Below are 14,053 nucleotides of genomic sequence, written 5' to 3'. Positions count from 1 at the left end.
ATCCTGTAATAATCTGTCCACCCCTTGGTACTTGTTCCTTAATACACAGTTGGGAGTCATAGAGATGGCTGAGCAGGTAAGGGACTTGTGGCCAATCCTGATGGCTGAGTTAGATCCTCAGGGCCCACATAATGGAAGGAAAGAATCAACTCCCAGAAGTTATCTTCTGACCTCCACACACATGCGATGGCACAGGTATATATAAAAACATACAATATAACAATATAAATAAATATTTGTGCGTGTGCCTTATTTTTACCCAAAGCTGATCATTCTGGAATGTCCATACTTTGAAATGCATATGTTGAAATTTCTTCTTTGACATTAACTTGCAACAAACAAAGCTCTCCATTTCTCTTATATGGATATGACAGTATTTTATTTACCTAGCATCTCTATAAATGGCTATTTTTTCAAAACTAGGAGACATGTTTTACTTTAGTAATTTTTTTTATTCTTTAATTACTATTCATATTTACATATCAAAACCCCCATTCCCTCGCTCTCCCATCCTCCCATGTTCCCCACCAATCCCCCAAGCCATCCCCCAACTCCTCCCCAGGGATAGTGAGGCCCTCCACGGGGGACCATCAAAGTCTGTCATATCATTTGAGGGAGGGCTTAGGCCCTCCTTGCTGTATCTGGGCTGCAATAGTATCCCTCCATAGGGAATGGGCTCTCAAAGTCCATTTTTGTGCTCTAGGGATAAAGACTGGCTCCACTGTTAGACTATCTTGGCCTCCAAGCTGGCACCCACATTCAGAAGGCTTGGTTCGGTCCAACACTGTTTCCCCAGCTTTATGACTAGGGTCTCCATGCTCTCAGTCAGGTCAACTGTTTCTGCGGGTTTCTGCAGCACCGTCTTGGCTCCTTTGTTCATCCCTCCTCCCTCTCCACAACTGGATTCCAGGAGTATGGTTCAATGCTTAGCTGTGGGTACCTGTTTCTGCTTCCGAACAGCTACTGAATGAAGGCTCTAGGAAAGGTAACCAAAGTAGACAACCCCAACTAAGAATCCAGGCAGTGGTGGAGAAGATGCCATTGATGCCCTTCCCCTATAAATCTTTTTTTTTAAGTTTTTAAGTTTAGTCAGTGCTGAAAGCCAAAATAGCTCAGTTAGGGGAGCGTTAGACTGAAGAAGTTTAGTCATTGCTGTACTAAAATCACTTTGTCAACAGAGACAGAAAAAGTATCACATGTGCTGGTCAGTTTGAAGTTTTTATTATCAAACTGAACAACCGTCTCTGGCACTCCACAGCTGATTAGCATTTCCTAGGTTCCATATATACTGTGAATAACAATGTAGCTAAGGATGGGATTTGGATTTCCAGCTACCTGTGTGTTGTATCATTCTCACAACCTTCTTTGAATCTGAGTGTGGTCAGTGCTGTCCCCTCCTCCTCCCTCCATCACCATCGCCATCTTCATGATGATAACTCAGAACCCCAGGGTCCCGTCAGAAGCCTGCTGGGAGACTGTCTGCATGTTACTTACTTCTTTTCCTTTGAGGCTTCAAATGTACTCTTTAGCTGCTGTCAGCTCTTCAAGGAAAAAATTTTGACAGGGTATTATGTTGAATTCCACAAGGGACATTTTTCACTTGCCTCCTTGGAGATCTGGTCTGTGGGTTGGGAATGGACCGTGACACAGTTACACTCTCTGGTTTTCAGCAGGGCCTCATAACTCACATTGTGATGTGTGGTGTGTGCCAGGAGAGCTTTGTGTTCCAAGGGGGCATGTTAAATGCAAGACATGGAAAGGTAATAGGAGTGGAGTCCTCTGCAAAACTAATCAGGCATCCCTGAAAGGCTTGGCATTCTAACAGCAAAACATCTGGGGGCTTGAAGGGGGCACTTAGGTATCCAGACATGGACCGCTTTTCCAATCTCACTTTCCTCTAGCAGAAGTAAAAGCTGGCTTCCAGAAGAGACCCACATACAGTCAGAGACACCAGTTGTAGTGAATAAAAATAAAAATTTACCATCAGAAGACTACATAAAAGCCCAGCCAACGTCAACAATCCACCATGCTCCCTTCAGCTACACACACTCAGGCTATGTTCAAGAGTGTTCTCATCTCAAGACAGTGGCTTTTCTTTGAACACACGGTTCACATCTGAGGCAAGAACCCCGTCCTACATATTGGTTGGCTGCTTTAATTCACCCCTTTCCCTAGTTTGATCTCGGCAGCTGTCTCTGATCCAGACAGACAACTTGAGTTTCTAGGACTCTTTACAGTTCTTTCACCCACCCTGAAAGTTCGATTTTCTCATTTGGAATGTGAGTGAAGCAGTGTACCTTTACTGTGGTCACGGTGAAAAGTCTCAGAAATTTGCCTCATGACAATGACTCAGTAAAGGATGTGGCTTTCACGAGTCGCTGTGGGTAAACAACAGAGAGGGACTGATTGCTTGATTCTGCTTCTGAGGAGCCCTGGTTGAAATGCAATTGTACAACTATATGAAAAACAAGTCTCCCAAAAGTAAGTGTAAATTGCCATACAATTGACCAGTTCTACTTCTGGGGTGTACTCAAATAAATGGAAAAGCAGGGGCTTAAATTTATATTTATAAGTGGATGTTTTTTAGCAACTTTAGTCATATTGTCTATCTATGTATGAATAGGTACACACAATTTGGCCTTATAGATGCAGGGGAGTCTAATACATGCGATGACATAGATGAACCTTAAAGACATTCTGGGAAAGGTGATAATGCAGTCATTAAAATACAGACGCTACACAATTACACACATGAGATACCCAGAGTAGCCAAATTCACGGAGACAGAACACAGAATCCTGGTTACCAGCAGCTTGGGAACAATCACGGATTAATAGGGAATCACTAATTCCTGCATCCAGAGTTTCACTGGGGGAAGCTAAGGAGTGTGCAAGTAGATGACGGTGGAGGCTTGAGTCCATGCAAAAGTATTTAATGACACAAAACAGCAGACCTAAAAATGATTAGACAGCTTATGTTATATATGTCTCCCATACCTTTAAAAAAAAGTAATTTGAATGTTACCTAGAAAGGAAGGGAAACCTATTGTTGGATAAGGACAAATTATAAGAGTAATAGGAAACTTGAATTTTCTTTGGGACACATTTTTTTTCATGTATGTAAGGTATATTGCGGCAAAGGACAACTACATCTCATGGGTTCTAGCTTGACAGAGGAACAGGGAGTCAGATTGAGAACAAGGTAGCATAACTGCTTTTTTAAATTTTTTAAATTTGAATTAGAAACAAGATTGTTTTACATGACAATACCAGTTTCCTTCTCCCTCCCACCCTCCCCTACCACCCCCACCAACTAAAACCCTACCTATCACATATCCTTTCTGCTCCCCCTGGATGGTGAGGCCTTCCATAGGGTCATCAGAGTCTGTCGTGACCTTTGGGATAGGGCTTAGGCCCACCCCCATGTGTCTTGGCTCAGGAAGTATTCCTCTATATGGAATGGGCTCCCAAAGTCCACACCTATGCTAGTGATAAGTACTGAGCTACTATAGCAGGTCCCGTAGATTTCCGAGGTTTCCTCACTGAAACCCATGTTCCTGGGGTCTGGATCAGTCCCATGCTGGTTTCCCAGCTATCAGTCTGAGGAGCAAGAGTTCCCCGATGTTCAGGTCAGCTGTTTCTGTGGGTTTCACCAGACTGGTCTGGAACCCTTTGCTCATCACTCGTCCTTCTCTGCATCTGGGTTCCAGTTCAGTTCAGTGGTTAGTTGTGGGTGTCTGCTTCTATTTCCACCAGCTGGTGGATGAGGGCTATCGGGTAGCATATAAGTCAGTCATCAACCTCATTATCAGGGAATGGCATTTAAGGAAGCCTCTCCTCTGTTGCTAAGATTGTTAGCTGGTGTCATCTTTGTAGATCTCCAGACATTTCCCTAGTGCCTGATTTCTCTGTAAACCTAAAATGTTTCCCTGTATTATGGTATCTCCATTCTTGGCATAACTGCTTTTTTAAGTCAATATTTAGTACAGAGTGCTTGGAAATGACCAAAAACAGTCCTAGGTAAGTCAATCACATTCTTTATAGGAGTGAGAAAAAATTTTTAAATGATCTAGCCCATCATATATCATTATAAAAGAACTTTCTAGATGAAGTGGATTGATCTCTGTTTGCTTGTTTGTTCTTTTCTGTTCATTTGAGGCAGAATCTCATATACTTCAGGATAGCTGCTAACTCCATGTAGTCAAGAATGACCTTGACCCCTGTTCCTGTTGCCTTCACCTCCCAAATTCTGGGATTGTAGGCCTGTTTCACATACCCAGCTCTCTTTATTTATAAAAACAAGATGTTATATAAGGGCTAGAAAGGTGTCTCTGTGTTTCATGGCAGCTGTTGCTCTTACAGAGGACCTGGGTTTGGTTCCCAATACCCACATGGTGGCCACAACCATCTGTAACTCAAGTTCCAGGAGGTCCAATGCCTTCTTCTAACTTCTGTGGACACTAGGCATGCACGATGTATGCAAACATACATGCACACAAAGTGCTTATAAAATAAACACATCTAAAAATTTAAAAAGTACATAAACGAAGATAAATCCTGCCTTAAGGTTGGAAAAAGCAGTATACCTGCCAGCTGTCTGCCCACAGATCAAGGTGTGGCCCACTCACTCTCTGGAGAATGGGAAGCAACCCATTTGGCACGAATTAACTCAGTGAGACTACCCAAAGAGAGAGGGAGAGGAAGAGGGAGAAGAGGGAGAGTTTAGGCACCTGAGGTGTCGCCCTTTTGAGAGCAGGATTTGGTGTAGTTATTTGGGACAGGTTTTGTTATATAACACAGGTTAGCCTAGAACTCAGTATCCTCTGCCCCCCCTTCCAAGTTCTAGGATTGTAAGCATGTGCACCACGTGCTGTTTCACAGTTTTATATTATTATCATGCTCCAGGTTCCTAGAGTTCCTATTGCTTTTATTGCTGTGTGTATGCATATGGCATAGGTGTGTGCCTATATGCGTGTTTGTTTATGTGTGGGTTTGAGTACATGTGTGTGTTCATGCATGTGGGAGCCAGAGGTTAGCGTTGGGTATTGTTCCTCAAGTGCTGTCAATTCTTTTTATTTTTTTTAAGACAGGGTCTCCACATGTCCTGGAACTCACTAAGAGAGCTAATCTGCCTAGCCACTGAGCCATAAGTATCCCTTTGTCTCCATTTCCCCAGCACCAGGATTACAAATAGGCACCACCACACCTGACCTTTGCTCCTTGTTTCGTTTTCTTTTTTTATCATGGGTTCTAGGTGTAGAGCTCACGTCTTCATGCTCTTAGGGCTGTATACATGACTGAGCTACCTCCTCAGCCCTTATTTTCCCTTCTCTTTTTAGAAGGTCAAAATATGTTTCTCTACTCACTTGAATTTTAGTTTTTGCATTGTCTTAAGTCCAGAAGGAGAAATCTTTAAATTGCCATCTCATATAAATTGTGCACACACGGTAGTTGAAGGTCATTATTTAAGTGTGACTGTTGTTCGCAGTGGCCTGGAAAAGGACATAGGCATGCACTTCTCCATTTTAGGAAAAGAAAAACAAGTGCTGTGTTTTCACAAAAGAATTCATCTTCTTCAGTTTCTGCAGCTAATTAAAATGTTTTGGTTCAAAGAGAAGGAAGAGACCAGATTTCTGGGTCTACATTATCCAAAGGGTGTGTTGCCTTAGAAGATCAATCATTCTGTTCCTTCTCCCCATTCCCGTTGGCACAAAGGCAAGTATCTAAACAGTGAGTGCAAATTAAGATGAATCTCAGCAGTGGCTATCTAAGATTATAGAGGCAAGCATACAGAAATGGGAACAACGAGCCAAACATTTCTCTTGGAGGTGGCAAACATGATGTGGAAATGTAGTTCCTCACCCTCAGTCATGGCAGACATCACTAACCAATTACTGAGCTCAAATGTGACCCAAGATACATTTTCTACACAATCCCCCTAGCAACCGCTACCACATAATTAACGCTTCAAATGAAAGGCTATTGTAATCTAATCATTTTACATTAGGAGAATATTGAGACCCATGAAGATTAAGTGGCTTGCCCCAGGCTGCTAGTGACTGGCTGAGCTGGGACTAGAGTCATTATTCTGTATGCTATAAAAATCCATTCTGTTAGAAACTCTGGGTCTTAGCTGACAATGGCCCAGACTTTAGAAGGGCACAGAGGAGTCTGCACAAGGTGTATCATTCCTGCCTGGTTTCTATGGCTCAGTGGAGCCCTAGGAAATAGATGAAGCAAACAGCAGAGCAGTACTGCTCCTGCAATTATGGAAATATGGGGGAAAGACAAGGAAATGAAAATATTTTCACAAACCTTGTGGGATTTTCCTTACTGAGCACTGAGGTCAAAAAGACTTCCCATACTAGCAAGAGCTCACAACAGGACCACCCAACTGTCTCAGGACTTGCTCAAGTTCCCACGGTCTGGACTTGGAAGTCACTCACAGAGGTCACGTTCTTGAACCTTTTCTCTCTGGGTGCTAGGACTCTCTAGGGTGGTAATATGGTTGCCCATAGGGATACTTTGGTGGGACCTGGGAAACAAGAAGCCACCAAATGAGGGTCATACCCGCCTGTGGTTTCTAAGGAAACAGAATCCATAACTGTCACCACAGCGGCTCCAAGTCCCAGGGTGGATGTGAGACCATGAAAGGGGGGCATGAAGGAGGCTGAATGGCAAGACAGCTCCAGCTGAAAAACTTCGTCCAGATCCAGTTTATGGCCCCTGAGATTCAGAGTGAAAATTGGTGGGCACCCTTGAGCTGCCTACAGAAACTTGAAACCAAGGCCTTAGGGGTTTTTGAAAAGAAAAAAAAAGCAGATTTTGAACATCATTAATTTGTCAATAATTTGTACCTTAGCATGCTCCACAGTACAGAAAATGCCACCAAATCACTATCTTGAACAGAAAAGGACTTCAAGATACAAACATCAGCCATGTGAGACACAGAAGGAACTGAAGCAGGTAGGAAGAGAAATGAAAAAACCTGGGACAGTAAGACCAAATTTTCCTTTCTCTAAGAGGACAGATGTGGGGAACTACTGTTTTCAGAGGGCTAGTTAGTTAAACTCTCTCCCTCGCTGGAATTCGGTTGGGAAATGCAATGGCTGAAGGCACAGAGTGTCCTCATGCTAGTTTTGCAAAGGAAGCCTGCTTGCAGGCCAAAGGGCATCCCGTGTCAGCTTGTGCACAACCCTTTGCTTTGCCAGTCTCAGGAAGGGATCACTGAGTTCTCAGGCTTCCTCAGTGCCCTTGGCCAGCAGTCCTTCCAGAGATATCACCTAGGTCAGAAGGACCAGATATTACTTTAGCAGGCACTGGGACCAGAGCACCATTTCTTGGCTTTTCTGTGCCAGCATTCCACACCCTTTGTCACATTCATCGTCACAGGCTCTGATCAGGGCTGTTTACCCAGTGGTCACAAGCACTCGGTATCCCATCAAGGATCAGTGTAGCCAGCATTTTCTGTTCAGTCACGTTTCTTTTTATGATACTGAGTTACCTGAGGTCATTTTCAAACAAAAAACAGACCTGGAACACCTACACACCCTCCCCCAGAATTCCCACCCTCAAGTACCCTGTTATCCTCTCCCTTCTATAACCCACCTTGTCCTCTGGACAATTTCACTTCTCCTTTCATATTGTTAGTACAACTATAATATTGTGTATCTATAACATCTGAGGATTATAAATAATATAAAACACGGGGTACCTTTCTGTGGTAGTTTGAATATAATTGGCCCCCTGTAAGCTCATGGGGAGTGGCACTATAGGAGATGTGGCTTTATTGGAATAGGTATGGCCTTGTTGGAGGAAGTGTGTCACTGTGGGTACAGGCTTTGAAGTCTTCTATGCTCAAGCTACACTTAGTGTAGACACAGTTCACTTCCTGTTGCCTGTAGATCAAGATGTAGAACTCTCAGCTCCTTCTCCTGCACCATGTCTGCCTGCACAGCACCCACAATGATGATAATGGACTAAGCCTCTGAAACTGTAAGCCACTCTAATTAAATGTTTTCCTTTATAAGAGTTGCCATGATCATGGTGTCTCTTCACAGCAATAGAAACTCTTTAACTAAGACACTCTCTAAGACTGGCTTAATTTGCTTTGTAAATTTTTTCCAGTCACATCCATTATCCTCAAAATGACATAATTTCATTCTTCTTAATGGCTGAATATAATTCCATTAAGTATATAAGCCTCATCTTTTCTATCCAATCCTCTGTTGTTGGACACTCAGATTGGTTCCACAATGTAGCTATCATGAATGGTGTGACAGAAAACACTGAGGTGCAAGTATCTCTGTGATGTGTTGACTTAGAGCCCTTTAGGACGATACTCAAAAGTGGTATAGCTGGGCCATACAGCAGATCAACATCCAGTGTTTGAGAACCTTCCATAAAGGCTGGACTGGTTTACCTTTCCACCAGCAATGGATAAGGGTTCAATTTGTCCACATCCTTGTCATGTTTGTTGCTATTTGTTTTCAGGAGGGTGACCATTCTGACTGGGATAAGATAGAATTTCAATGTAGTTTTGTTGTGTCCTTTGGAGGCACATTGTTACTGTTTTGCATTTCTCTGATAACTAGTGAGGTGATGTTGAACTTCCTTTTTTCATGTTTATTGGTCATTTGTATTTAATCATTTTGAGAATAATTATCCCATTTATTGACTGGGTTGTTAGATTTCTTGTTATTTAGTTTTCTTAGTTGTTTGTATATTCTAGCTATTAATCATCTGTCATATGTATAACTAGCAAGAGATACAAGCTTTTTTTTTTTTTGCTTGTTTATTTTTGGATTTTTGAGTCAGGGTCTCATTGTGCTGCTTTGGCTGGCCTGAAATTTACTATGTTGACCAGGCTGGCTTCCAACTCATAGAGATCTATCTGCTTCTGCCTCTTGAGCCCTAGTATCAAAGGTAAGTGCCACCATAAATAGCCCAACATTTTCAATGAGATGAAAGATAAAACAGAGTATTTTACATACAGGATAAGTATTAGTTTATGATACATTTGTTTCATTTATGAATATATATACATAATGCTTCCTTGGTGATATATAATTTATTATTGAAGGTCATATTTTTAAGTATTTAAGAAATCAACTCACTATAAACTGTACAGCATTCATGACTATGTAGGGAAATGGATGTTATTCCAGCTAGCTTCCTTACTAGATTTTGAAAGGTTTGTGAAGAGAAAGCACAGAGAATGAGATAATCAGAACTCTGTTCATTTCAACACTACAGCTGGGGTCTACAAACTTCTTAGAGTCGGCAGCAAGGTTTACTAGCTAGATAGTCTCTGTTGCTACCACTCAGCTCTGCAAAGCAGCTACACCCTGGGTTTGTGAGTGGATGTGCCTGTGTTCCAGTGAAACCTTAATTACAAAACAACACACCAGGATTTCTTTTTCCCTACTCTGGAGTCTTGGAAAAAAAGAAAGTGTTGGAGATGCCGTAGTCTTGGCTGTAACCATTGATATCCCCAGATTCTGAGGACAGCCCCAATTTCAAATGATCTCCACAAAACTCCAATTTAATGGAGTTCTAAATGGTCCAATTTCTGCTCCTAAAGACATCATTATGACACTATTAGGCATGACTTTACCCCAAGATTTTGTAGCTTAAAAACTCCTAAATATTAGGATGGAAAAAAAGGCAAGAGTATATGATTTGTAAGATCCCAGTGAAAGAGAAAGAGGAATGGGACAGGGTGAGAGGGAAGAGAGAGAGATTATTTTATCATTTCTGAGGGTCAAGAATCTTAGTGTGGCTTAGCTAGATGTCTCTGTCACTACATTCTGGCAGAGGTACAATCAAGCTATCAGCTGGGCTGTGGCCTTATGCAAAAGGACTGAGAAAGAGCTGCCGCCAAGTACATTCTTCCATTTCCTTGCCTGATGGCCTTTCCACGGGCAGCTCACAACATGGAAGCTGGCTCCCAGCAGGGCAAACAAGTAAAGGAACAGAGGAAGGTCAACAGGAGGGAAACCAGAGCTCTGTGTAACAACCTGAGTGATCATAGAAGTAGCCCACAGTTGCTTTTTCCACATGAGGCCCACAAGAAGTAACTCATTTAGTCCCATCCACACTCAGGGAGATTTCAGGAGACTGAATTCCAGGAACCTGTATGCAGGAAGGCCACTTAGGAGAGCATGTTGGCTTGGTTGGAGGTGGTGAAGAAGTCTACATCCTACTTTCACTCTAAGGAACAAAATGCTGCTCTTGAAGGCTTTGTTAGCTGAGTTTACTCAGTAAATGTCCTGCTTGTGTGGGCCACATGAAAAGATTCTGAGAACAGCCCTCTGGACTCCTTCAGCTAACAGAGTACAAACAATACACACAACAGTTGACCTCGATAACTCTGAGACTATAATTGCTGGCCATCAGTGGATGACAGATACAGAACAAATGAACATTTAGCTTTACTTGAAGCTTGATCATAGTTTGTGAAAGGAAAAAAAAAACATTAGAAATTCTGGAGCTGGACCCTCAGAAACATTATAAAACAACTGCAAGTAAACTGATATCCTTGGGATAAACCCATGTTTAATCTTTACATGGCCTGGAGCATAAAAAGACCAAGGGATACGGATCAGTGACTTTTCCCAATGCAGATGAGCAGAACCAAATCCAACCCCACATCAGACAAGTCCTTGGGGAACAGGATGGTATTACGGTTTCCGTGGACAGCCCACTCATTGTAATCTCTCTCCGTGTTCCCACAAGCTGAGCCCAGGATGCTTTAACAAGGTGTTGCCCTTTAAAAAGAAGGATTTAGGATTAGTTTTTCCCATCTATCCTCCCCCCAGAAATCCACCTGAGTAAATGGGCTGGCGCCAAGAAAGCATCCTTAAGCATTCATGTAAAACAGGTTGAGACTTGGCCACAGTTGCCCCATTAGGCAGAGAAAAACACAAGGAATCAAATACTCTTTTAGTAACAAAATTATAAGTTTGAACTGTTGGGGCTACTGAAAGGGGTTCAAACTCGAGTTTTGGACTGTCCTTGCTTATCAAATATATATGTATGTTAATTCCTTTGTTCCTCACAGCTACCTAGCATCATAGACACTATTATCTCAGGTTCTCAGAGGCAAGAATTAAGCTTGACTTGCCCGAGGACTTGTGACTTGTAAGTGCAGAGCAAGGACAGGTTACAACACTCAAGCTCTTCCAAGTCCTGCCATTTCTCTGTGGTTTGTGTCAGGGGTTGTCCTGATCTCCATCCTTAACACTCACTGAGCCCTGAATTAAACATCAATCACACCTGGTCCATGCTCTGCTTGTCTTCACTCTGAGAATGAATGTCATCAGGGCACTAGGAAGTAAGAACACCAAATTAAATCAGAAATGATGTCAGGCATAGAACTGCAGAACAGGCTATGGCTCTGTGAAGAAGACCTGGAAGAATGACAGTGGTCTGTGCCTTCCAAGGGTCTAGAGTCAAGGGTCAGCTTTGCCTTTTGGTAACCATGTGACCTCAGGACAGTTATTTAACTTCTCTAAGGCCCAGCTTCTTTGTAAAACATGAACAATGATTGTGTCAGTCTCATTAGGCCCCGTGCTTTGTAAATATGAAAATTCATAGCCAGCCAGGGACCCATGCCTGTAATCACAGCAGCCTGGAAGATAAAACTGGAAAATCTCCAGTTGGTGGCCAAGACTGAGCTACATGGTGAGTTCCAGACCAACTTGGGGTACTGTCTGAAAAGAGAGAGGATGGGGAGAAGATGAGGGAGAAAAAGAACAAGGAGAGATGGGATAGGAGGGGTGGGGTGGGGGAGAAAGAAAGGAAAGTGACAAAAATCTTATGTTTCTGAGAACAAGTGTCTGTAGAGTGCTAGCTAAAAGGTTCAAGGAGCATTGAGGAAGAAGAGGTGAAAAGACCCTAAGAGCCAGAGAGGTTGGGGTGACACCATGTCTTCTAGACATCACAGAACCACTGCACTTATAAACTCACAGCAGCTGTGTTTCCTGTATAAGACCTGCACAAGATCAAGCCAATCAACATTCCAGCATGGAGCTGAGGGAGCTACACACCTCTATAGATGGATTGCATAAACTGGACTCACTTTATACTTATATTTACATAACACTATTTTATATATAACATACATAATTTTATTATGTACTTTATATCAGTTTATATATTTCTATATATAGTCATGTTGTATATATGTCATGGCATTGGGAGGGGTAGAAAATGAGAGCTAGGTCTTGGAAGAAGAAAGAGTGGGATGAATATGACCCAAATGCATTGTATGTATGTATGAAATTCTCAAAGAATTAATATAAGTAGTATATTTTAAAATCTTATGTTTCCAGGGTGCTGGAGAGATGACTCAGTGGTTAAGAGCACTGGCTGCTATTACAGAGGACCTGGGTTCAATTCCCAGCACCCACACAGTCGCTCACAGCTGCCTGTAACACCTATTTCAGAAGATCTAATGTCCTTCTCTGACCTCCACACGTGGCAAAACAGACATCAAAACAAAACACTCGAATAAAAATAATGAATACATAAAAACTTTAAAAATCTTATGCTTCCATATGTTGGCAATTGCTTCAGTTGGGAACCATAAACCAGCTACTCAAATATTGACAACCAACTTAATCAGATCCATGGGCCAATGGTTTTTGTTTTTTTTTTTTTTTCTAATTTTCCAATAGAGCTCAAGTTTCCATTTGGCTTTTAAATGTGAGAGTGTTAACAAAATAACATAAATTATGCAAGTAAAAATGACCTCAGAAAATAAATTAATTAAGAAGTAGGGTTCAGTGGTTAAGCACCCTGCTATGCAAGCTTGCAGATGGGAGTTCAGATCCCAGCACACACTACCAAGCCAGGTGTGGTCCTGCACACACCTGTAAGCACATCACTAAGGTGAGTGAAGACAGAAAGATTACTGTAATTTGCAGGCTACCACCCTAGCCAAAAAACCGGAACTCCAGGATCCATGAGAGACTCTGCCTCAAAGGAATAAGATGGAGAGTGATAGGGAGGAATCCTGATGCCTTCCTCTCTGCCTCTGCATGCATACACAAGTGTGAATAATACCTGCACACTTGTGAACATACAACACATAAAAACATAAACACACAAACACATAAACACTAGTAATGATAGAATAATAAAGTTTATTTTTTAATGTTAGGGAAATAAGAATGTTTTATGATTTGAAGGCTAGGATCCTATAAACTAGGCAGATAGGTTTGGACACATACACCTGAAGGGGAAAAGAGAGAGGGAGAAAGAAAGAATGAATGAAAGAAAGAAAGAGAGAGGGGAGGGAGGGAGGAAGAGAGGGAGGGAGGGAGGGAGGGAGGGAAAAGGAAAGGAAAGGGAGAGAGACAGAGAGAGAGAGAGAGAGAGAGAGAGAGAGAGAGAGAGAGAGAGAGAGAGAGAGAGAAGCTAGCTAGCTGCTAGCTACAGGGGAAATTTTGGCTTCTGAATCTGCCAGTGTAGATCACTCACAAACTTGTGAGTGACAAAGTTTGTGGAGTTTGTGGGAAATAGTTGGATGTCCTACAGTTTCCAGCTTAACCCTTCATAAAATCAGAATAGATGCCTTATGATGGGAGATGTTGAGCTTTGTCCCTGTGCTTGGGCATCATTTTTACAATGTCTTTGGAGAAATAGAAAGATCTTTACCCATCGCTTTTGCTGCACTCTTACTGTGAAGGGGGCTCTTTTGTCTGGTGACTACTAGCCCTCTGTTCGATTCCATAACTAGCAATGGTTTTTCACTCACCCTTTAAGTTGCCTTTTTACTATGTTGTTCTTGATCTCTGACACACTGAGCTTCTAAGCTTACCTACTGTTTTCCTTTTGTCACCAGTTTTAGTATCATATCCAAGAAATCATCATCAAGCCTGATGTCATGAAGTTTTTCCTATATATCTTTTACTAGTAATTTTGTAGTTTTGGGTCTTATGTTTATGTTTTTATCTAATTCTGGATGAATTTCTGTATGTGCATACATATCCGTGGGTGTGCATGTGTGTGTGTGTGTGTGTGTGTGTGTGTGTGTGTGTGTTTGCAAA

The 14,053-nt window shown here is 42.1% G+C and overlaps 1 long non-coding RNA gene across 1 annotated transcript; it reads left to right on the top strand.

Annotated features, from left to right (window-relative positions):
- The first annotated feature begins 2,213 nt into the window (after nucleotides 1-2,213).
- On the top strand, nucleotides 2,214-12,518 carry LOC113833551. Its single transcript, XR_003482252.2, has 3 exons — nucleotides 2,214-2,481; nucleotides 6,862-6,965; nucleotides 12,335-12,518. It is a non-coding gene; the product is annotated as an uncharacterized LOC113833551 (long non-coding RNA).
- The last annotated feature ends 1,535 nt before the right edge of the window (nucleotides 12,519-14,053 follow it).

This window comes from Cricetulus griseus, chromosome 2, assembly GCF_003668045.3.
Source record: "Cricetulus griseus strain 17A/GY chromosome 2, alternate assembly CriGri-PICRH-1.0, whole genome shotgun sequence".
Taxonomy (NCBI): domain Eukaryota; kingdom Metazoa; phylum Chordata; class Mammalia; order Rodentia; family Cricetidae; genus Cricetulus; species Cricetulus griseus.
The sequence above is the reverse complement of the archived record's forward strand: the minus strand, read 5'-3'. Positions and strand labels throughout refer to the sequence as shown.